Genomic DNA, 23,518 nt, shown 5'->3' with positions numbered 1-23,518 from the left:
ATTTGATTGTAGATATAAATAGGGGTGTGATTTTAGTTCGGTGTTCAGTTCTGATGAAGTGTTTTGACGAAAATGTACATAATAAACTAGTGCGTTAAATACCAAAAGTGCCTGCCTTTTATTCGTTTGGGATTATTTGTGGCTGTACATCTACTGGAGTTGTTTGACTTCTCGGTCTTTGGAATATTCTGAGTGTTTTAGTGACTGAGGGTACCCCTATTTGATTAACATTTAATTTCCTGAAAAGTTTTAGTTTGCTAGTCTGTGAGTATCTTTTGATAAGCTGAATTGAGATATTTGGAAGAATTTGGAAGGTCTCAGAATAAACGGTGCACATTAAGGTTTATTTCAGCTTGGAAATGTGAACAGCAAATATATTGATCCATCAGGGTCTCCACCAACCTTCAAATCTTAAATACCATGACATTCTATTCTGCTTTATGAATTTGCTGATGTAGCACCTACTGCCACTATGAACTTGGGGTTAGCCATACCCTCTCTGGCTGTTGTGGTCCCCTTAGTAGCTATGGAAGAGCCACTCTTGTCAGTCCTGGGGGAAGGAACATTGAGGGCTTCCCTGTTCTGTCAGAATCCTGCCCCTGGGAAAGCTGTTGCTGCCATTAGTAACACTGTTGGCCTTTTTTTTTCTGTCAAAAAGAAACGGAAAACTAAACATGTATATATTATTTTTCAAATTTCCTTAGACAGGAGTAGTTTGCTAGGTCTAACATAGGGTTTAGTTCAGGGTATTGATCCTTCTTATAATGTAGTTTCTGGTAAAAGAAAGAGGGATACCTCCTTTCCTGAAGAGATTCAAGATTCTGAATCTGGACAGGAAGATGAAGGGACAGATAAAGGGTTTTCTCCCCTGATTTCTGATTCAGACTCACCGGGGAGTTCAGTTTCTGCATTTCCCTTTGAGGGTTTCTCTTTCTCTGAAACTATATCCAGAATGTACTAGTGTTTTCAGTGCCCCTTGAAATATACTGTGAGCTGTTACAGAAGGAATTTCCAGAACCTTCACTCATTCCTCCAGTTCCTATAGCTTTGAAGGATGTGTGTGTTACTGCTTTCAATTTTCCTGATAGTCAGCAAATTGCCCCTTAAAAGGCAGACAGGATGTATAAAGTTTCTCAGTCTTAAAGGGAGAGTGTCAAGATTCTCTGCTTGCCTGATTGTTTTGATTAGGATGGTAGGTCATGTGATCTTTTTGTTTACGTTCTGGCAGCTTTTCGTCTATGAGCTCAGGTTTCACTACTTTGGGGGAAGGGTAACTAACACTTCAGGAAATGCAGACAGTTTCCTCTGTGTGCTTCTTTTATCTGCAGCCCCATGCTGACAGGAAAACTCTAGCAGTCTTTGAAATATAGTGAAGTAGTGCTTACATAATCTACTTTTTTTTCCAGGCAGACACAGTAAAGTGGACTTTTTAAAATATTTTCTGCAACAGATTTTCTTGGTTGTTTGGATTTAATGATGATGGAAACAGATGTTCATCATGTTACCCTGCTGCAGTCATCGCACTTGGGTTATCCTGTCGTCAGGCGGTCCCGCAGTTGGCCTGAATTCCAAAGTCTTGGTTTGGCGTCTGTTGCTGTCGCTTCTTCCCTGACGTCAGTGTGCCAGGGGTATATAAGAGGCATCCGACGACATTTTCTTCAGTCTTTCTTGCCGCGCGGTGCCCGAAGCAGAAGCAGTTCGCAAGTGCCGGTCGGCCGACACCTGAGATTTTCAAATCGAGTTTCAGTCCGAAGTCTTCAAATTCAAGTACCCCGTTGGGGAACCTTTTCTTGCCTCAGTCCAATGTCAGAAAAAGTTAAAAATTGCATTTCTTGTGGGAAGCAAATACCTCATAAGGACTTTCATTCTTTTTGTATACGTTGCCTAGACCCAGACCACGACGTCACTGGTTGTCGGTTTTGTGCTAGGTTCAATAAGCGAACTATAAAGTGACGCTTTGATTTCGCATGACACTACTTTGGTAGGAAATTTAATTACACTATGCCGTCGGAGCAACCGACTACCGGCGTGCATAAAAAACGCAAAGATAGAGACAGGCAGCCTAGATCCAAGCCAGACTCTGAGGCCTCGGCTGGGCCGGTCGCCAGTTCTCCGGTTTTCAGTGAGGCACCTACGCAGCCCCTGGCTACCGCTGAATTGGATCCCCAGACCGCTTCGGATTCTCCAGCAGACAGTTCTAGGCCGACACAGCCATTTTCCTTAAGCCCTACCGACGACATTGCAGAAGAAGAAGCCGGTGCAGTAGAAGCACCTTCGGTTTCTGAAGGTGTCTTCAGACCGACTACTCTCACCATAAATTCTTATGCTAAGCTTAAGACTCCTCTAAAACCAAAAAAGACTACACTTCAGTCTCCAGTTCAAGGCCCCATACCTAAGAAACAGATGCTTAAAATGGCTGAAGATTTGATTTCTTTAATCAGGGGTTCCCAACCCCCCCCCCCGACAAAAGGCCTAGACAAGAGGAGGATTATGCCTCCTCTGATCAAGTGCCTGTTTCCTCAGGCTCCTCTGAGGAACAGGATTACTCCTTTCCCCCTTATGAAGATTCTGATGCTGAAGACTCCATTCCCTCAGCTTCTCCCCCTGAAGACTATTCCTTTGGGGAAACCTTACATACCATGAGGGAACATTTCCACTGGGAAGGTCAGGACTACTCCGACTCAAAGAAAAGGCTCCGAGAGTTTCTTTTACTCCCCCAGCACAGACCACTTGCTACCCCCCCCAGTTTTAGGCATTGTGGATGATGGTTTCTTAGAATCTAGTCTAAATCCAGATTTTCTGCCTCCTGCTCCAGCCAAACCAGATAGATACTATAGAGTGCCTGACTCTCACAAATTCCTATACAAAGGCCCTATTGCTGATCCAGAGACAATCTTTCTGGGTCCCAAAGGGGCTAAGGCTTCTATGGCAAAAATCCTGTACCCTCTGAAAGGGACTCCAGAGCACTAGATAGGTGGGGGAAGAAGGTTTACACCTCAGCTACTCTAGCTATGAGAGCACTAAATTGCCAATTTCACATGCTTAAATACCAGCAATTTTTTATGTCTCAGCTAAAACAAAAGATGGGCAAGCACCCTCAACAGTCTGAATTCAAGGAAATGCAGGATCTGTTGCATGCAGTTGAACAGGTGGGCAAACATGCTTTACAATGTGGTTTTGATGCCTTGGAAGCTTCCTGCAGAGCAGCTGTCACTGGGTCTGTTATACGTAGACATGCTTGGTTAAAGGAGCAAACTCTGCCTGATCATGTTAAAGCAAAGCTTCTAGATGTTCCCTTACAGCAGGATGTTCTATTTGGAGTTAAGGCAGAAGAAGTCTTAAAGAAAATGGAGGATAAGGCTAAATCTATGCAGACAGTCAAAGATTTTCTACAGGTACAGCCCCCTCGCTTCAGCAGAAATTGGCCAACAAAAAATTGGTCCACAGAGGGGTAAATACAGATGTCCAAGAGGCAGAGGACAACCACAAGCCCAATACAAACCTCAACAATGGGACACTGCAACACAGAAGGGAGGAGAAGGCAGGCCCCAATCTACCAGAAGGCAGACTCAATGACTTGCACCTCATCCGGCCAAGCAACTCTCTCTTGGCAGCTCCCTTGGGAGGAAAACTCGCACTTTTTTCAGACAACTGGCACATTGTCGCAAAGGACAAATGGGTCCTAGACATAATTTCACGAGGATACAGATTCCATTTCCACACCTTGCCAATGAAAAGACGAATGCCAAACCTGCCACAAAATCAATGGGCAGAGGCACAAAAACAAATTACAGCCCTCATGGATACGAGAGCCATTCAACTGGTACCTACACGAGAGCAAGGCCAAGGATTTTACTCAAGACTCTTTCTAGTCCCCAGGAAGGATAATGCATGGAGACCAATTCTGGACCTTTCAATTCTAAACACCTTCTTACAAGTACCCAGATTCAAGATGCTAACACTACAGCAGCTTCTTCCCATGTTGGGCAAGAAAGCATGGCTAGTAACGTTGGACCTCAAGGAGGCATACCTGCATGTCCCTATCAGACAAAGTTGCAGAAGATACCTCCGTTTCATTGCAGGTTCAACACATTACCAATTCTCAGCACTGCCCTTTGGCTTATCTACTGCGCCCAGGGTCTTCACAAAATGCCTGGCACCAGTAATTGCATACTGCAGACAAAGAGGAATTAAAATATACCCATACCTGGACGACTGCCTCATCCAAGCAGAAAGCAAGGACATCGTCTTACAACATCTGGCTTTTGTAAAACATCTTCTAAGTTGCCTGGGGTACACAGTAAACGAAAATAAATCAAAACTAGTACCCTCACGAAATATGACATTCCTGGGTGCCAGCTTGAATACAATGGCCCAGAAGGCTTACCTGATGCCAGACAAACAACTACAACTGACTCAATACTTCAAAACAATGGCAACAAAGACCCTACTCCCTGCAAGAAAAATTCTGCAGGCCTTGGGCTTCATGGCATCTTGCATACTACTAATACCATTTGCAAAACTGCATGTGAAGAAATTACAGTGGTACCTAAAAAGTGTATGGTCTCAACACAGCCACAGCTTGGACACAATGATATCTCTCATTCCTTGCCTACAACAGGAGTTTCTATGGTGGTCACAGGCATGTCACCTCAACAAGCGTCAGCCTTTCACCTTGCCCCCAGCCAGGCAAACTTTGACAACAGATGCATCGGACTACGCCTGGGGGGCACACATGGCAGGACAGTGCGTTCAAGGCGTATGGGCTGCAGATCAAAGTAATCTGTACATCAATCAAAAAGAGATGCTAGCTGCACAGAATGCTCTGACAGCCTTCAAGAACCTATTGCATCCAGGACAACTTACAATAAGGACGGACAACACCACAGTAATGTGGTACATAAACAAACAAGGGGGTACACACTCCTACACTCTATGCAGGCAAGCAATGACCTTGTGGAACACAGCACTGGCTTACCAAGTTCAGTTACAAGCTCAATTCCTGCCAGGAAAAAAGAACACATTGGCAGATGAACTCAGCAGAAACATCATGGATCCCCACGAATGGAAACTGGATCCACAAGTATTTGCACTGATAACTCAAAAATGGGGCCTTCCAGACATAAACCTGTTTGCCAGCCCCCAAAACTATCAGCTAACAAAATTTTGTACAAGGACACTTAACCATCAAGCTTGGAAAGTGGACGCACTCTCATTCAGTTAGAAAAACCTGACAGTATATGCCTTCCCTCCATTGCCTCTCCTCACAAAGGTGCTTCTGAAAATCAGAAAGGAGAGACCACGACTGATACTCATAGCCCCAGACTGGCCACGCCAGCACTGGTACCCACTATTAAGGAATATGGCCCAGGGCCCACCTTGGATATTGCCACAAACTGCTCATTTGCTCACACAGCAGAACAACCAAATTCTACACAGCCAGCTCAAAACCTTAAATCTGGCTGCATGGCAAATCAACTAAGCATCCAGCCAGCTCCTCTTTCCCAAGCAGTTATGGATGTTCTTCTGGAAGCTAGGAGGCCCAGCACCAGGAAGGCCTACTTGGACAAATGGAAAAGATTTTGCGCCTGGAACCAAGCTAAAGGCCAAAACACACTTCATCCTCACATGCCTCAGATTTTACAGTATTTAACTGAGATGTTGCACAAAGGACTTTTGTTTTCTTCCATTAAAATCCATGCATCAGCTATTTCAGCCCACTACAACACGGATCCACCCTTATTTTCACATCCACTTCTAAGGCAGTTCCTCAGGGGGGGGCAAAAAACATTAGACCCCCCCAGGAGAGCACCTACACCAACATGGGACCACAATTTTGTTCCGGAAAAACTTACGCTACCTCCCTTTGAGCAAGCTTTCTCTGCAGATCTACAGTTTCTATCATGGAAGACTGCCCTGCTGCTAGCAATAACCTCAGCTAGTAGAGTCTCAGAGCTGCAGGCTCTAATGGCAGTGGAACCTTTCCTCATTTTCCATCAAGACAGAGTTTCTCTATGAACTAATCCTTCCTTTATGCCTAAGGTGGTTTCCAGTGTGGCTTTAAATCAAACCATTCACTTACCCACCTTCTTCACAAATCCACAGAACAAAGGAGAAAGACTTCTGCATTCCTTGGACATTCACAGGCAACTTCGTTACTACTTGGATAAGACTAAGGTTTTCAGAAAATCTGACCAGCTCTTTGCATCCTATGCTACAGCTTCACAAGGGAAGGCTATATCAAAACAAACCATTTCCAAATGGATAGGACATTGCATTCATTTTTGCTATACCCATCATGGAAAAAACAGATGTTCATCGTGCATACAGCTGCAGTCATAACAGATGGGTTCTCCTGCCGTCAGGCGGGTCCTCGGTCGGCCGAATTCCAAAGTCTAGGTCCGGCGTCGGTTGTCGTCGCTTTCTTTCCTGACGTCAGTGCGACAGGGGTATATAAGACACAGCCAACGCCATTTTCTTCAGTCTTTTTTTTTTGCCGCGCGGTGCCCGAAGCAGAAGCAGTTCGCAAGTGCCGGTCGGCCAGCTCCTGAAATTACGAAAGTTTGGAAACTGAAGTCTTCTTTAAAGCTAAGTACCCCGTTGGGGAAATTTTTCTTGCCTCAGACCGATGTCAGACAAAGTTAACAATTGTATTTCTTGTGGGAAGCAAATACCACATAAGGATTTCCATTCCCTCTGTATACCTTGTTTAGGCCCAGACCACGATATATTGGGCTGTCGCTTTTGCGCTACTTTCAATAAACGCACTATTAAGCGTCGGGCGGAGTTCGCCCAGCACTTTTTTGGTAAAGCTTTTGATTATAAAATGTTGTTGGAGACTCCGACTACCGTTTTGTCCAAAAAACACAAGGACAAAGACCGACACGCGAGGTCCGCGGTCTCCACTGACACCACGCCAAAACCGGCTACACATGGTCTGGTTCTCAACGAGGCACCTACGCAGCCCTTGACTACCGACGACACTTCTCTGGCGGTGTCTTCTGTAACCGAGACCGCAGGTGCCTCGGCCCATACCCAGACTACAGCTACCGAAGCCACTGTGAGTGTTGAGCCTCTTAATGTGGACAGGTCCACTTCCACCCATGGTGTCTTTAGACCCTCATCTTCCTTTTCCATAAAGGCCTTTACTAAGTCCAAATCAGCCATGCATCCCAAGAGGCCTGTTGCACAGGGCCCATCTCCAGGCCCCATGCCTAAAAAGCAGATGCTAAAAATGGCTGAGGATTTAATTACTCTTATCAGGGGTTCCCAACCCCCTCCGGACAAGAGACCCAGAGTGGAGGAAGATTCTCCCTCTTCTGACCAGGGCTCCATTATTTCAGAATCTGATGAAGAGGAACACTCGTACTCCCCTTTTGAAGATTCTGATGCAGAGCAGTCCATTCCTTCTGTATCTCCCCCAGAGGATTTTTCTTTTGGGGAAACCTTGCATACCTTGAGGGAACACTTCCATTGGGAAGGCCAAGACTTTTCTGATTCCAAGAAAAGACTTAGGGAATTTCTTTTGCTACCTCAGCACAGACCTCTGGCGATACCTCCTGTCTTGGACATACTTGATGATGTTTACTCGGAGGCTTGCCTTAATCCGGATTCCCTGCCTCCTGCCCCAGTCAAGCCTGATAGGTACTACAGAGTTCCTAACTCTCACCAATTTCTTTACAAAAGCCATAATGCTGACCCTGAAACCATTTCTCAAGGCCCCAAGGGAATGAAGGCCTCTACTGCTAAGAATCCACTACCTTCTGAAAGAGAGTCTAGATCCTTAGAAAGGTGGGGAAAAAAGGTATATACCTCGGCCACCCTAGCCATGAGGGCCTTAAATTGTCAGTTCCATATGCTTAAATATCTGCAGTTTCTAATAAACCAAAAAGACGCCAGACAAACTGTAGAAAACAGAAAAATGCAAAGTAAGCAGCCCCACAGAATCCGATATCCTACGACTATAATAAATCCAATAAGTGAAGCAGTTTCTGTTATCACAATTAAGGAATAAAATGTCACAACCTGAACAACCAGATTTGAAGGAGTTGCAGGATATGATGCATAGTGCAGAACAAGTGGGTAAACACACCTTACAATGTGGCTATGATGCCCTAGAGGCCTCAAGTAGAGCTGCTGTTACAGGATCAGTCATTCGTAGACATGCCTGGCTTAGGGAACAAACCTTGCCTGATCATGTTAAAGCTAAACTACTAGATGCTCCTTTACAAAAGGATGTATTATTTGGTACTAATGCTGAGGAGATACTACGGAAAATGGAAGAAAAAGCTAAATCTATGCAAACTGTCAAAGCTTTTCTACAGGTTCAACCACCACATTTTAGCAGAAATTGGCCTTCAAAAAACTGGTCTCTTCCAGCCACGGACAAGCCCCAAAGAGGTAGATACAGGCGCACAAGGGGCAGAGGACAATCTCAAGGATCATATAGAGGCAGACAATGGCAAACTCCAGCACCAAGAGGTGGCAAAGACAGTGCACAACAATACAGGAAACAAACCCAATGACTTTCCCCTTTTCATGCCAAGCAAGTCTCAGCTGGCAGCACCCTTGGGAGGAAAGCTGGCATTATTTACAAGAAATTGGCATATTATCACAACAGACAAATGGATCCTGGACATTATAAACAGAGGCTACAGATTTCATTTTCACACTCTTCCAAAAATGAGAGGCATGCCGAACCTGCCACACAATCAAAGGGCAGAGGCTCAAATACAAATTTCAAAGCTCATGGACATGAAAGCTATTCAAGAGGTACCTACTCACGAACAAGGTCAAGGTTTTTATTCCAGACTATTCCTGGTACCAAGGAAAGGAACCGACTGGAGACCCATTTTGGACTTATCCATCCTAAACACATTTCTACTCGTACCAAAATTCAAGATGTTCACCTTACAGCAGCTTCTTCCCATGCTGGGCAAGGAGTCTTGGTAACATTGGACCTCAAGGAGGCATACCTGCATGTCCCAATCAGACAAATCTGCAGAAGATACCTCAGATTTCTTGCAGGTTCAAGCCACTATCAATTCTCTGCATTGCCCTTTGGCTTATCTACTGCGCCCAGAGTATTCACGAAATGCCTGGCATCAGTAATTGCCTACTGCAGACTTCAAGGGATACAAATTTACCCTTATTTGGACGATTGCCTGATCCAAGCGGACAGCAAACACATACTTCTGGAACATCTGGCTTATGTAACATGGTTATTGAATTCTCTGGGATACACAGTCAACAAAGAGAAATCCAGGCTAACACCATCTCAGAAAATAACTTTCCTGGGTGCCAACTTTGACACAAACACGCAGATGGCCTATCTTACGCCAGAAAAACAGGGGCAACTAACTCAGTACTTCAAAATACTAGCAAATTGTACCAGGCTAACTGCAAGGAAAATCCTGCAGGCTCTGGGCTTCATGGCATCTTGCGTTCTTCTAATCCCATGTGCAAAGTTGCATATGAGGAAACTTCAGTGGTACCTAATAAACCTATGGTTTCAACACAGCCACAGTTTGGAAACAATAATACCAATAATCCCATGTTTGCAAAAGGAATTTCTATGGTGGGCCCAAGCATGCCAAACAAACACAGGTCTACCATTCTGCAAGCCTCAAGCAAATCAAGTCATCACAACAGACGCCTCAGACTACGCCTGGGGGGCACACATGACAGACAGGTGCATTCAGGGCAAATGGTCCCAAAAGGAAAAGCACCTTCACATCAATCAAATGGAAATGCTAGCAGTGATAAATGCAATTACAGCTTTCAAGGACCTCCTGCATCCAGGGCAATTATTGATAAGAACAGACAACACCACAGTAATGTGGTACATAAACAAGGAGGAACACATTCATACCCCCTGTGCAGGCTAGCCATGTCACTTTGGAACTTGGCTCTGGAATGGCAAATCGAACTTCAAGCACAGTACCTGCCAGGATTGGAAAACACGCTGGTAGACAATCTAAGCAGAAATATGACAGACCCACACGAATGGAAGTTGGATCCTCAAGTGTTTACAAAGATAATCCAAGCGTGGGGAAGGCCAGACCTAGATCTCTTTGCCTCCCACAGGAATCATCAATTGACAAAGTTCTGCTCAAGGAGCATCCATCCAAAGGCCTGGAGAGTGGATGCCCTTTCTTTCCCACCTTTGCCTCTTCTGCCCAAGGTGCTCTTGAAAGCAAGAGCAGACAGACCGAAGATGATACTGATTGCTCCAGACTGGCCAAGACAACACTGGTATCCACTCCTGAGGAGCCTAACACATACTCCTCCCTGGACCCTACCTCTAATGCCTCTTCTACTGACTCAGCACAGCTACAAAACTCTTCACAGTCAGCTGAAAACACTCAATCTGGCTGCATGGAAAATTCCTTAACACCACAACAGACCCTACTCTCCAAAGAGGTGCAGGATGTCATTTTGGAGGCCAGAAGGCCATCTACTAGAAAGGCTTACTCCGCAAAATGGAAGTGGTTTCGCGCTTGGAATGAGAAAAAAGGCCAGGACCCTAGTAAACTGAATTTGCCTCAGATATTACAGTATCTAGCTGAGCTTTTGAACAGTGGACTTTCATTTTCCTCCATCAAAATTCATGCCTCAGCCATTTCTGCAGAATACAACACTGATCCACCCTTATTCTCTCACCCACTCTTAAGACAGTTCCTCAGAGGGGCTAAGAATATAAGACCTTCAAGGAAACAACCAATACCAGCCTGGGATCTTAATTACATTCTAGAAAAATTAACATTGCCTCCCTTTGAACCAGCTGTCTCAACAGATTTGCAATATTTGTCCTGGAAAACAGCTTTCCTTCTGGCCATTACCTCAGCTCGTAGGGTTTCGGAACTACAAGCCCTCATGGCTGTGCAGCCCTTTCTCATCTTCCATCAGGACAGGGTTTCCCTACGAACCAACCCGTCATTTATGCCTAAGGTAGTATCCAGGGTAGCTTTAAATCAGGCCATACACTTACCTACCTTTTACCCCAATCCTCAAAACAAAGGGGAAAGGCTGCTACATTCCTTAGACATCCATAGACAGCTACGTTACTATTTGGACAGAACAAAGCCTTTCAGGAAATCAGAACAACTCTTTGTGTCCTATGCTGTAGGAGCTCAAGGGAAGCCAATTTCCAAACAGACAATCTCGAAATGGATAGGCCACTGCATACAGTTTTGTTACTCCTTTCATGGTAAATCTGTACCTGCAGGCATCAGATCCCACTCCACCAGGGCCACAGCTACCTCTGCAGCCTTCCTCAGAGGACTACCTACCAAAGATATTTTGGAGGCAGCCACTTGGAGTTCTCTGCATACCTTCACTAAACACTACCACCTACCTTTATACTCCAAAACTAGAGCAGGCTTTGCTACTGCTGTGTTGCAGGGCATTCTGGTTCCTCCCAGTTCCACCTAGTGCCTACCACCCTGTGCGTAGCTGTAGGATTTTACCCATCTGTTATGACTGCAGCTGTATGCGCGATGAACATAGTACAGTTTTGTACCTACCATAAATGTAGATGTTCGAGTGCTAATACAGCTGCAGTCCAGGTTTCCCTCCCTACTTCCCCTCTGGGTACAGACCTAGTGGCTAACTCCTCATCTTACAACTTGATTGGGTTATCCTTCTATGGTGTATTTGCTTGCAACTACTGTTTTTTGATTATATTGTAATGCATGATTATTTATTATATATATATATATATCTATATATATATTTTTTTTTTTTTTTTTATATATATTGCCTTCCTTCTGGGGGCACCTGACATCTGGGGCAAGAAAGACTGAAGAAAATGGCGTCGGCTGTGTCTTATATACCCCTGTCGCACTGGCGTCAGGAAAGAAAGCGACGACAACCGACGCCAGACCTAGACTTTGGAATTCGGCCGACCGAGGACCCGCCTGACGGCAGGAGAACCCATCTGTTATGACTGCAGCTGTATTAGCACTCGAACATCTACATTTATGGTAGGTACAAAACTGTACTTTCCTGCTACCATTAGGCCCCATTCTACCAGGGCAACAGCTACATCTACAGCCTTCCTCAGGGGGGTTCCAACCAAGGAGATTTTGGAAGCTGCAACTTGGAGTTCAGTACACACCTTTACCAAACACTACCACTTACCACTTTACTCTAAGACTAGAGCTGGCTTCGCCACTGCAGTTCTACAGGGCCTTCTAGCCTCCTCTAACCCTCTATGAATCCTCCACCCATCCTTAGCTTTGGGATTCTACCCAAGTGTGATGACTGCAGCAGGGTAACACGATGAACATAGTACAGTTTTGTACCTACCATAAATGTAGATGTTCGAGTGTACACCCTGCTGTAGTCCAGGTTACCCCCCCTCCATCCCCTCTGATCTAACTGGCTAAATCTCTACAAAACCTCCTGATGTATTTGCTTATAGCTAGAGGGATTTTGTGTTTGTGTTAAAACTTCATAAATTGGTACTAATTACTGACCACCTTTTTGGGGGCACCTGACATCTGGGGCAAGAAAAACTGAAGAAAATGGCGTTGGATGCATTATATATACCCCTGGCGCACTGATGTCAGGGAAGAAGCGACAGCAACCGACGCCGGACCAAGACTTTGGAATTCCGGCCGACTACGGGACCGCCTGACGGCAGGATAACCCAAATGTGATGACTGCAGCAGGGTGTACACTCGAACATCTACATTTATGGTAGGTACAAAACTGTACTTTCCTATGGTCGGTTGCTGAACCACTTTGTGCAAGGGAATTACTGTTGCTGTTTTCCACTCTGCTGGGACACAGCCAGTACTTAGACTGTGATTGAAGAGAGTGCCAAGTGGTGCTGCTAGGTCATATGTTATCCGGTCCCATACACACTGTGATTTTGATGACTTATCTTGCAGGTGCTACATTCTCTGATGATGACTTTCCACACCACAGGAGGAGCTACAAACGGCACCTGACATACTGTCACCTAATTGTCCAATTATTTGTGGACCATTTCTGAATCCAAAGTGATGCAATAAGAGGGCTTATTCAAACCAATCCATACACAATCAAAATCAAGGTGGATGTGTGGTGTGTATGGACACAGTGGTATGGGTAATACTCACCACTTTAGCAAGAGGGATATTCCAGGAAACTGTGAGTGACACATTAGGCATATAACAGGCATCAGCTACTGGAAACCTAAACCAGTTCCAGAACATTATGCTGCAGCATGTGGATCAGCATAATGGTTGTTTAGGACACCAGGGAGAAGGGCACCAGCAGTGTGCAGGTCATTTATGACACTGCCCATTTCCCTGAGTTTCTAAGAGTTATTCACTGCACCCATATTGGTGTCAAGGATCTACAAGATGCAGACACTCTGAGATGCATTAATAGGAAGGACTTCCACTCCCTGAGATGCCAGGTGGTCTGCAATGTCCAGGTATTTATTACGTGTGTGTGTGTGTGTGTGTGTGTGTGTGTGTGTCTGTGTGTGTCTGTGTGTGTCTGTGTGTGTCTGTGTGTGTCTGTGTGTGTCTGTGTGTGTCTGTGTGTGTCTGTGTGTGTCTGTGTGTGTCTTAGTGTGTTTGCACATCATCCTGACAGTTCACACAATTCATACATTTTGCACACATATGACATAGGTTCATAGGTAGCTACTAGGCTATCTGTCCAAAAGCATTTATAAGCCTAGCCAGAATGTGTTGGCTTTCGCCTCCCCCTTTGATTAGTTCCCTGTGCCTCTGTCCAGCAGAGCCACTGAAGTGATCCCCGGGGTAAACTTTCTGTTTCCCATCCACTCATCAAGGTTTCTTTTGAAGAGTGTTAGTGAGGAGCTCTGCCTAATGTAGATTGGAATCTTGTTCCAAAGCATGGGAAGTCTCTGGGATAGGAATCTATCCCTCCAGCACGTCCTATTTATTGTTGTGGTGAGGTTTAGATCCCTAGAGTGTGTGGCTTGAGGGGATAAGGTTTTCTTTAGATGGAGCATGTCCATCAATTCTGGGTTGGACATGGCCTTGTATGTCAGGCAGAGATCACCTCTGTGTAGATGGTATGCAACCAAGTACAGCTGGAGTTTCTTCAGTCAAGCTGCATAGGGCATCTGTTTGAGGCCAGTGATCCTGTTGGTGAGGTACGTCTGTGGTCATTTCAGCTGTTGCAGGTGTCTTGTAAGGTACATCCCAAATGGGGCGTTGTACTTTATGATGGGTGTGATGAGTAGAGGGGCACAATGATCTCTCTTGATGTGAACCCTTTTGTGATTAGGTGGGCCACGTAGATGGATTTTCTAACCACTTTGTAAATGTTATTTTCAAAGGTGAGATTACTATCTACTTGGGTCCCCAGATCCCTTATTACGTCTTCCGTATTTAGGGGACTACCACCTATGTGGTAGTTTGTGGGTACTTTGTTTTTTCCAAAGGGGGTGACTATGCACTTTTTGGCATTTAGCTTGAGGCCATGATTTTGACACCAGGTATCCGTCTCAGTGATACCCTTTTGGAGGATGTCTGTGTCAGCCAGAGAATCAGTTATAGCTCATAGTTTGCAGTTGTCTGCAAACTTCGCAGCTATAGTCCTCCTGTGCTTGCCTGTACCTCTGAGAAGTATATGCCGAATAGGAAGGGTCCTAGGACTGAACCCTGGGGAATGCCACTTGTAACCAATTTAGAGTCGGACCTAGCTCTCGCAACTCTCACCATGTGGGTTCTGTCCGTGAGCCAGTTGGCATCCCATCTTGTGATGTAGGGGTTTATGTTCAAACTGGTGAGCTTGCCTATAATACCAGAATGGGGAATGGTGTCAAAGGCCTTTGCGAGGTCTAGGTAGGCTGTGTGTACCACCTTTTCCTCATCTATAGCCTTGGTAACTGTCTCAAAGAAGTCCACCAGGTTTAGGAGGCATGATCTGCCCTTAACAAAGCCAAACTGGGTAGGGTCCAGTGTTTTTAGGCTCCCAATGTCTCTGTTAATGAGTTCCATGATGATGCTCTCCACAGCCTTGCAGACCAAGCTAGTCAGGCTTATAGGGCAATAGTTCTGTTGTGGCTCCACCTTTGTGGAGCAGAGTAACCGTTACTACTAAAATCTATCACACACTTGCCATCTAGCATGTCAAAATGCCTACTGAGAGACAAAGGCATAGGTTCATAGAAGGCTACTATGTTACTGGCCCCAGGGCCTTTATAAGCAAAGCCATGTTATACCCTTGTTCCCTTATTGACCAAATTGGATGGCCTATATTTGCAGCATAGGTCTATGATCCGCACTGACTGCCCGTACCCAAGAGGGACATAGGTGACTCCCCCAGGATTAATTTACAGACTCCCATCCAATTGTCGTAAGTTATGCTTAAAAAGGGTCATTGAGGAGCTCTGTTTTATTTGAGCTATGAGTTTGCTCCAGAGGACTGGCGATCTCTGGGAGACATAACTGTCTCTCCAGCATGTCCTGTTAATGTAGCAGGCTAGGTTATGATCCCTAGAGTGAGTGAATCTTGTCTTATTTGACTTGTGGATATGTAGCATTTCTGTTAGGGCAGGGTCCACGACTGCTGTACAGGCCAGGCACAAGTTGCCTCTTAGCAGCCTATAAGATACAGAGTACAGTGACAGTCCCTTAATTCTGTCCATGTAGGTCATGTGCTGAAGGCCCACATTTTCTTGTTGAGAAATCTCTGAAGTCTCTCTAGCTGCTGCAGGTGTCTGGTGTCTGGGGAGGTACACACAGAAGGGAGTGTTGCAGTCTATTAATGACCTGATGAGGGATGAGTACAGGTGAGTTATATAACATCTTTATCTCTGGATGCAAGCCCGTACTTATAAGATATGCACTGTAGAAGGCCTTCTTACCACTGTGGACACGCGGTGATCGATGTTAAGGTTGCTGTCGACCTGCATTCCCAAATCTCTCACCACAGGGTTTCAGCTAAGTAAGGGGGGGTAGTGCCATACTGTTAATATTGTAATTTGTAGGGACTTTCCCTTTGCCAAAGGGAATGATGATGCTTTTTTTTTTTTTTTTTTTTTTTTGTGTGTTTAGTTTAATTCCATGGCTTTGGCACCAATTATTTGTCTGTGTAAGCCTCTTTTGAAGTATGTCAGCATCTTGGGGGACTCAATTATTGCACCCAGTTAGCAGTCATCAGTGAACTTGGTAAGCCACATGCCATTTATTTTCACCTGGACTTCTGAGAAGAAATGGATTCCAAACAGTAGGGGTCCACCACAGATCCTCGTGGTACACCACTGGTAACTGCTCAATTGGTAGAGGTGGAATCCCCAACTTTAACTGTATGCATTCTGTCAGTGAGCCAGTTGGTTACCCATTTAGTGTTGTATGGGTTAATTCCCAGCTGGGTGAGTTTGTTACAGATGCCCGAGTGGGGGATCATGTCAAAAGCCTTGGCTAAGTAAAGAGAGGCTGTATTTACTGTTTTGCCTTCATCCAGGGCTTTGGTGCCATTCTCCAAGGCATCCACCAAGTTAAATAGCATGATCTATGCTTAACAAAGCCAAACTGGGTTGGATCAAGAGTTTGAAGGTCACATATGTCTTTGTTGATAAGGTCTATGATGCTTCTCTCCATGACCTTGCAGATAAGGCCTGTTAGGCTTATGGGTCTACAGTTACTAGGGTCGGTTGCTGGACCACTTTGTGCAAGGGAATTACTGTTGCTGTTTTCCACTCTGCTGGGACACAGCCAGTACTTAGACTGTGGTTGAAGAGAGTGCCAAGTGGTGCTGCTAGGTCATATGTTATCCAGTCCCATACACGCTGTGATTTTGATGACTTATCTTGCAGGTGCTACATTCCCCGATGATGACTTTCCACACCACAGGAGCAGCTACAAACAGCACCTGACATACTGTCACCTAATTGTCCAATTATTTGTGGACCATTTCTGAGTCCAAAGTGATGCAATAAGAGGGCTTATTCAAACCAATCCATACACAATCAAAATCAAGGTGGATGTGTGGTGTGTATGGACACAATGGTATGGGTAATACTCACCACTTTAGCAAGAGGGATATTCCAGGAATCTGTGAGTGACACATTAGGCATATCACAGGCATCAACTACTGGAATCCTAAACCAGTTCCAGAACATTATGCTGAAACATGTGGAACAGCATAATGGTTGTTTAGGACACCAGGGAGAAGGGCACCAGCAGTGAGCAGGTCATTTATGACACTGCCCATTTCCCTGAATTTCTAAGAGTTATTCACTGCACCCATATTGGTGTCAAGGAACTACAAGATGCAGACACTCTGAAATGCATTAATAGGAAGAACTTCCACTCCCTGAGATGCCAGGTGGTCTGTAATGTCCAGGGAATTATTGTGTGTGTGTGTGTGTGTGTGTGTGTGTGTGTGTGTGTGTGTGTGTGTGTGTGTGTGTGTGTGTGTGTGTGTGTGTGTGTGTGCGTGTGTGTCTGACATCCTGACAGTTCACACAATTCACACATTTTGCACACATCTGACATAGGTTCAAAGGTAGGTACTAGGCTATCTGCCCAAAGGCATTTATAAGCCTAGCCAGAATGTGTTGGCTTCCGCCGGCCCCCTTTGATTAGTTCCCTGTGCCTCTGTCCAGCAGAGCCACTGAAGTGATCCCTGGGGTAAACTTTCTGTTTCCCATCCACTCGTCAAGGTTTCTTTTGAAGAGTGTTAGTGAGGAGCTCTGCCTAATGTAGATTGGAATCTTGTTCCAAAGCATGGGAAATCTCTGGGATAGGAATCTATCCCTCCAGCATATCCTATTTATTGTTGTGGTGAGGTTTAGATCCCTAGAGTGTGTGGCTTGAGGGGATAAGGTTTTCTTTAGATGGAGCATGTCCATCAATTCTGGGATGGACATGGCCTTGTATGTCAAGCATAGATCACCTCTGAGTAGATGGTATGCAACCAAGTACAGCTGGAGTTTCTTCAGTCAAGCTGCATAGGGCATCTGTTTGAGGCCAGTGATCCTGTTGGTGAGGTATGTCTGTGGTCATTTCAGCTGTTGCAGGTGTCTTGTAAGGTGCATCCCAAATGGGGCGTTGTACTCTATGATGGGTGTGATGAGTAGAGGGGCACAATGATCTCTCTTGATGCGAACCCTTTTGTGATTAGGTGGGCCACGTAGAAGGATTTTCTAACCACTTTGGCAATGTTATTTTCAAAAGTGAGATTACTATCTACTTTGGTCCCCAGATCCCTTATTACGTCTTCCGTATTTAGGGGACTACCACCTATGTGGTAGTTTGTGGGTACTTTGTTTTTTCCAAAGGGGATGACTATGCACCTTTTGGCATTTAGCTTGAGGCCATGATTTTGTCACCAGGTATCTGTCTCAGTGATACCCTTTTGGAGGATGTCTGTGTCAGCCAGAGAATCAGTTATAGCCCATTGTTTGCAGTTGTCTGCGAACTTGGTCAGCCATAGTCCTCCTGTGCTTGCCTGTACCTCTGAGAAGTATATGCCGAACAGGAAGGGTCCTAGGACTGAACCCTGGGGAATGCCACTTGTAACCAGTTTAGAGTCGGACCTAGCTTCCACAACTCTCACCATGTGGGTTCTGTCCGTGAGCCAGTTGGCAACCCATCTTGTGACGTAGGGGTTTATGTTCAGACTGGTGAGCTTGCCTATAATACCAGAATGGGGAATGGTGTCGAAGGCCTTTGCGAGGTCTAGGTAGGCTGTGTGTACCACCTTTCCCTCGTCTATAGCCTTGGTAACTGTCTCAAAGATGTCCACCAGGTTTAGGAGGCATGATCTGCCCTTAACAAAGCCAAACTGCAGACCAAGCTAGTCAGGCTTATAGGGCAATAGTTCTGTTGTGGCTCCACCTTTGTGGAGCAGAATAATCGTTGCTATGGGCCACTCTATGGGTACATAGCTTGTGAAGAGGCTGAGTTTGAACAGTGTGTTTAGGTGAGGGGTTAGTTCATCTTTGAGCTCGTGTAGGATGCAGCCTGGGACACCGTCCAGTCCCATTGATGCTGTGTTTTTGGCTTTGAAGAGGGCTGTTTTAACCTGAGTGTCTGTGATTTCAGGGACTCAACATTCTTCTGGTATGGTTATGGGCCTTTTTGGGGGTGAGAGGGGGGTGAAGTTTGCGCTGAATCTGTCTGCCAGGATGTTGGCGATATCAGTGTATTTTGTGCCATTCTGCACTAACTCCGAGCAGATCTGAGCATTGCCACATATACCAAATCTCCCTGCAAGGGTACTTTCCACAAGGTCACTTGCACCAAATGTAAGGCCTGATGATGGATATTAGCAAGGCATACATGGTCATTAGGCTAAAATAACCTTAATTCATCTGAATCCTAATTGGTGTTCTGGACAAACCATACGCACTAGACTGAATACCAAAAAGGAAAGGAAAACGCCTCCCTTATACTGCTAAATATTAGTAGCAAAGACTGTAGTCTAATCACTCTAATCTACTAAACATATTGAGTTGGCAGTGCTTAGTCATTGACATTCAGGCAATTATTAAGACTGTCACTTGTGACCCCTGACATCTTCCACCCGCAGTAGATGACCTCTCAGCCCACCCTGATGAAATAATGTTTAGATAACATAAAGTGTATAGAGAGAATTTTATAAATGTTTTATGCTAGTTACAAAGGTTCTCACAGATTGCTATGTTAACAAGCAGTAATCCTGTTGTGTGGTGTATAAAAAAGGGGGACTATGATCCCAGTATTAAGGGATGTTGGCTTCTTGATGCAGGAAAGGTTTATGCCTGGAACAATGGTTTTGGAAAGTATGCTGTAACAAAAAGAGACGAGCTGTAAGAAACTGAAGTGCTCCAGAAGCTTTCTACTAAAAATTCAGACAGAAGGTTGTGTGAAGTCATTCTGCAATTGTAGCAGAATGAATATGAGAAAGAGTGCAACTTTTATTACTTCATCTGTGCTAAAGAAATGTTTGTGAAAACATGGTTCCTGTTTAATAAAAAATACATTATTTTGATAAAACTATTGCTTCTGCTGTTTTCTTTAATACCATGTATATATTAAATTACCACTGCTGGGTAATTTGTCATTATGAGAAATAGTTCTTGTTGGTGCTTGTTTCTCTGTTAGACTGTACTTAACATGTTTAATCAAATGAAGCATATTATTTAATGTGCATTTTAGTTTAGACAGTGCTGCATAACCATGGAGTAGTATGTATTAACTGCACCTTCCATAAAAAAGTGTTTTGGCAGAGGTCAAGCACCCCACCACCTCCAGCACCAAATTTAAACCCCACAACTTAAAGATATATTAACTCAAACTGCATACAAATTGGAGAAAGGAGAAGCTTCCATAACCCCAATGTCTGCAAATTTAACAATAAGATGCTGAACTTATATTTACTCACCACCAAACTTACACTCAATCATAAATAGTTAAGAACATCTCTCACAAATACTGACAGTGATGTTATCATTACACATAATACAAATATGCGTAATTTCACACAAAGACATACACACTCCACCAAGGACCTTGTACTCAGAACACTCACATTTCAACCCTGATCTGAGACCTTCTTGTCTTAACTTGGAACTGTCATAGATTCATAGGTTCATATGTGTTTACACTAGGCTAATGGTCCTGGAGCCTTTACAAGCCTAGCCCATAGGATTACCCTGGCATCATGCCGACCAACCTTAGTTCCTAGTGCCTCTGTTGAGTAGAGCCACTGGATTGATCTCTGGGGTGAATTTTCCATTTCCCATCCACTCATCAAGATTTCTGTTGAAGAGGGCCAGTGAGATGCTCTGTTTGACATGTATGGGAAGTCTATTCCATAGCATGGGCAGTCTCTGGGTTATGAACCTGTTCCTCCAGCACATTCTGTTTATTGTGGTAATGAGGTTGAGGTCTCTGGAGCATGTGGTGTGGGGGGATTGGGATTTCTTCAAATGCAGCATTTCTAACAGGGCTGGGTCAGACACAGCTTTGTAAGTCAAACAGAGATTGCCTCTAAGTAGGCGATATGATACAGAGAATAATTGGAGTTTTTTGAGTCTTTTCATATAGGACAAGTGTTTAAGGCCTAGGATCCTCTTTGTGAGGTACTTTTGTGGCCTCTCCAGTTGTTGCAGGTGCCTAGTGAGGTACATGCTAAATGGGGCATTGTACTCGATGATTGGCGTAATGAGGGAAGAGTAGATGGAGACAATAACCTCTTCCTGGATGCAAAACCCTTAGTAATGAGATGTGCCACATAGAAAGACTTTCTGACCACAGTGGCAATGTGGTGGTCAAAAGAGAGGTTGCTGTCAACCTGTGTTCCCAGATCTCTTATAACGCCTTCTGTGTTCAGTGGACTACCATCGATGTGATAATTCATGGGAACCAGGTTTTTCCCAAAGGGGATGACGACACATTTTTTGGCATTGAGCTTAAGGTCATGGTTCTGACACCAGTCGTTGGTGTCAGTGAGGGCTTTCTGTAGGATGTCAACATCACTTGGGGAGTTAATAATAGCTCACAACTTGAATTGTCTGCAACTTTGTCAGCCAGAGTCCCTTCATGTTGGCCTGGACTTCAGAGAAGTAGATACCGAACAGGAGAGGACCCAGGACTGAACCCTGTGGGACTCAACTTGTGACTGGTCGGCAGTCTGATTGGAGTCAGCTATTTTCACATTGTGGGTTCTATCTGTGAGCCAGTTTGCTACCCACCTAGTGATATAGGGGTTGATGCCTAGCTTACTGAGTTTTTCTATGATTCCTGAGTGGTGAATGGTATCAAAGGCCTTGGCCAGATCAAGGTAGGCTGTATGAACCACCTTGCCTTCATCCACAGCTCTGGTGACTGACACAAAGAAGTCGACCAAGTTGAGCAGGCATGATCGACCCTTCACAAAACCAAACTGTGTGGGATCCAGAGTTTGGAGATTCCCTATATCCTTGTTTATTAGGGCCATGATGATGTGTTCCATAGCTTTGCATATCAGGCTCGTCAAGCTAATGGGGCGATAGTTCCCAGGGTCTGTAGTCACTTCTCCTTTGTGGAGAGGGATGACTGTGGCAGTGCGCCATTCAGTAGGGACAAAGCCTGAGGTGAGGCTGTGATTGAACAGGGCACACAGGTGAGGTGCCAGGTCACTCTGTAGTTCATGTAGAACACAGCCAGGGATATTGTCAGGTCCCATAGAAGCTGTATTCTTGGCCTTGGACAATGCTGTTTTAACCTGTGCAGCAGTAATACTGGGTGCCTGGCAATCTACTGGTATCGTGATTGGTCCTTGGGAGGGAGAGGGGTAAAGTTGGCACTGACTCTGTTGGCTTGGTATAGGAGGTACCATTGTGCAGTAGCTCAGAGCAATTTTGGGTATTACCATGGAGATTCTTTACATAACTATAGAAGGTCTTGTGGTTGTCTTTACTATTTGCTGCAATTCTGTTTTCATAGCTAGCTTTAGAGGATTTGATGAGGGATCTCAACTTTTTGTTGAGGTTGATAAGGGAGTTTTTCCAGTCTTGAGACTTCACCTTATTCTGCTTCAGTTTCCTCCTCCTGTTGTAGAGTTTGTTTATGGCATGGGACCACCAGATTGACTTCCTCTTTTTGTTGAAGAGTGTATTGGTTCTTTTGGGTATGGCAAGATCCATGCATTTGTGTACGTGTTCGTACACGTTGGTGCATGATTCGGCGGTCATGTAACTATTCTCCATTTGCTTGGGTGCTGTGAAGTTAGCCACCTTTGTTTTTAGGAACCTAAAGTTAGCTTTGGATATTTTTTTCATGGTGGTTGCCTTTGCGGGGTGGGGGGGGGGGTTGGAGGGATGTGGATTTCCAAGGTGATTAGTTTGTGGCCAGATCTAACCAGGGAGAAGTTGACTACTGGTATAGAGCAACAGTCACTCATGTTAGTGATGACCAGGTCAAGGATGTTGCTACCTCTAGTGGGGGTAAGAGCGATCTGACCCAGGGCACTGGAATTAATGAATTACAGGAAACGTTGGGCAAGTGTATTGGTACACAATTAGTTTTCACAATTAATGGAGGGGTAGTTGAAGTCACCCAGTGTAAGAGTGTTAGGTTGGACCTTAATATTCTCCAGGGTGCTTAGGAATGTGAAGTGTGAGTCTTGGGACATGGTTGGGAACCTATAGCAGGCTATGACTTGAATTGCTGTCTTACCCAGTGTTAGTTGCACCTGTAGTATCTCTGATGCGTTATGTTGGACTACCAGTCTGGAGGTGTGCATATCCTTTATGAATATGGAAACCCCACCATCTTTGGAGCTTCGGTCCAAGTTCTGGGGCCGAAAGGTGTGGAATGAGTTATAGCCTGGTACTGGAGGGGTGCCTTCTGCTGCCTTTAACCAGGTATCTGTTACAGCACAAATGTCGATATTCTCCATTTTAAGGAGTGCTTTGATACATTTTGAGATTTAGATTCTAGTGTTGATTAGTATGACCCTCAGACTGCATTTGTTATAAAAATAGAATAATTCTCACTTTGAAAGAACAAATGTCCAACCAAATAAATGGTACTATCTATACAGAACAAATTACATACACATAGTGAGTAAAGGT

Source organism: Protopterus annectens, chromosome 3.part0, assembly GCF_019279795.1.
Source record: "Protopterus annectens isolate FY-2018-M chromosome 3.part0, PAN1.0, whole genome shotgun sequence".
Taxonomy (NCBI): domain Eukaryota; kingdom Metazoa; phylum Chordata; order Ceratodontiformes; family Protopteridae; genus Protopterus; species Protopterus annectens.
Note: the sequence above shows the minus strand (reverse complement) of the source record.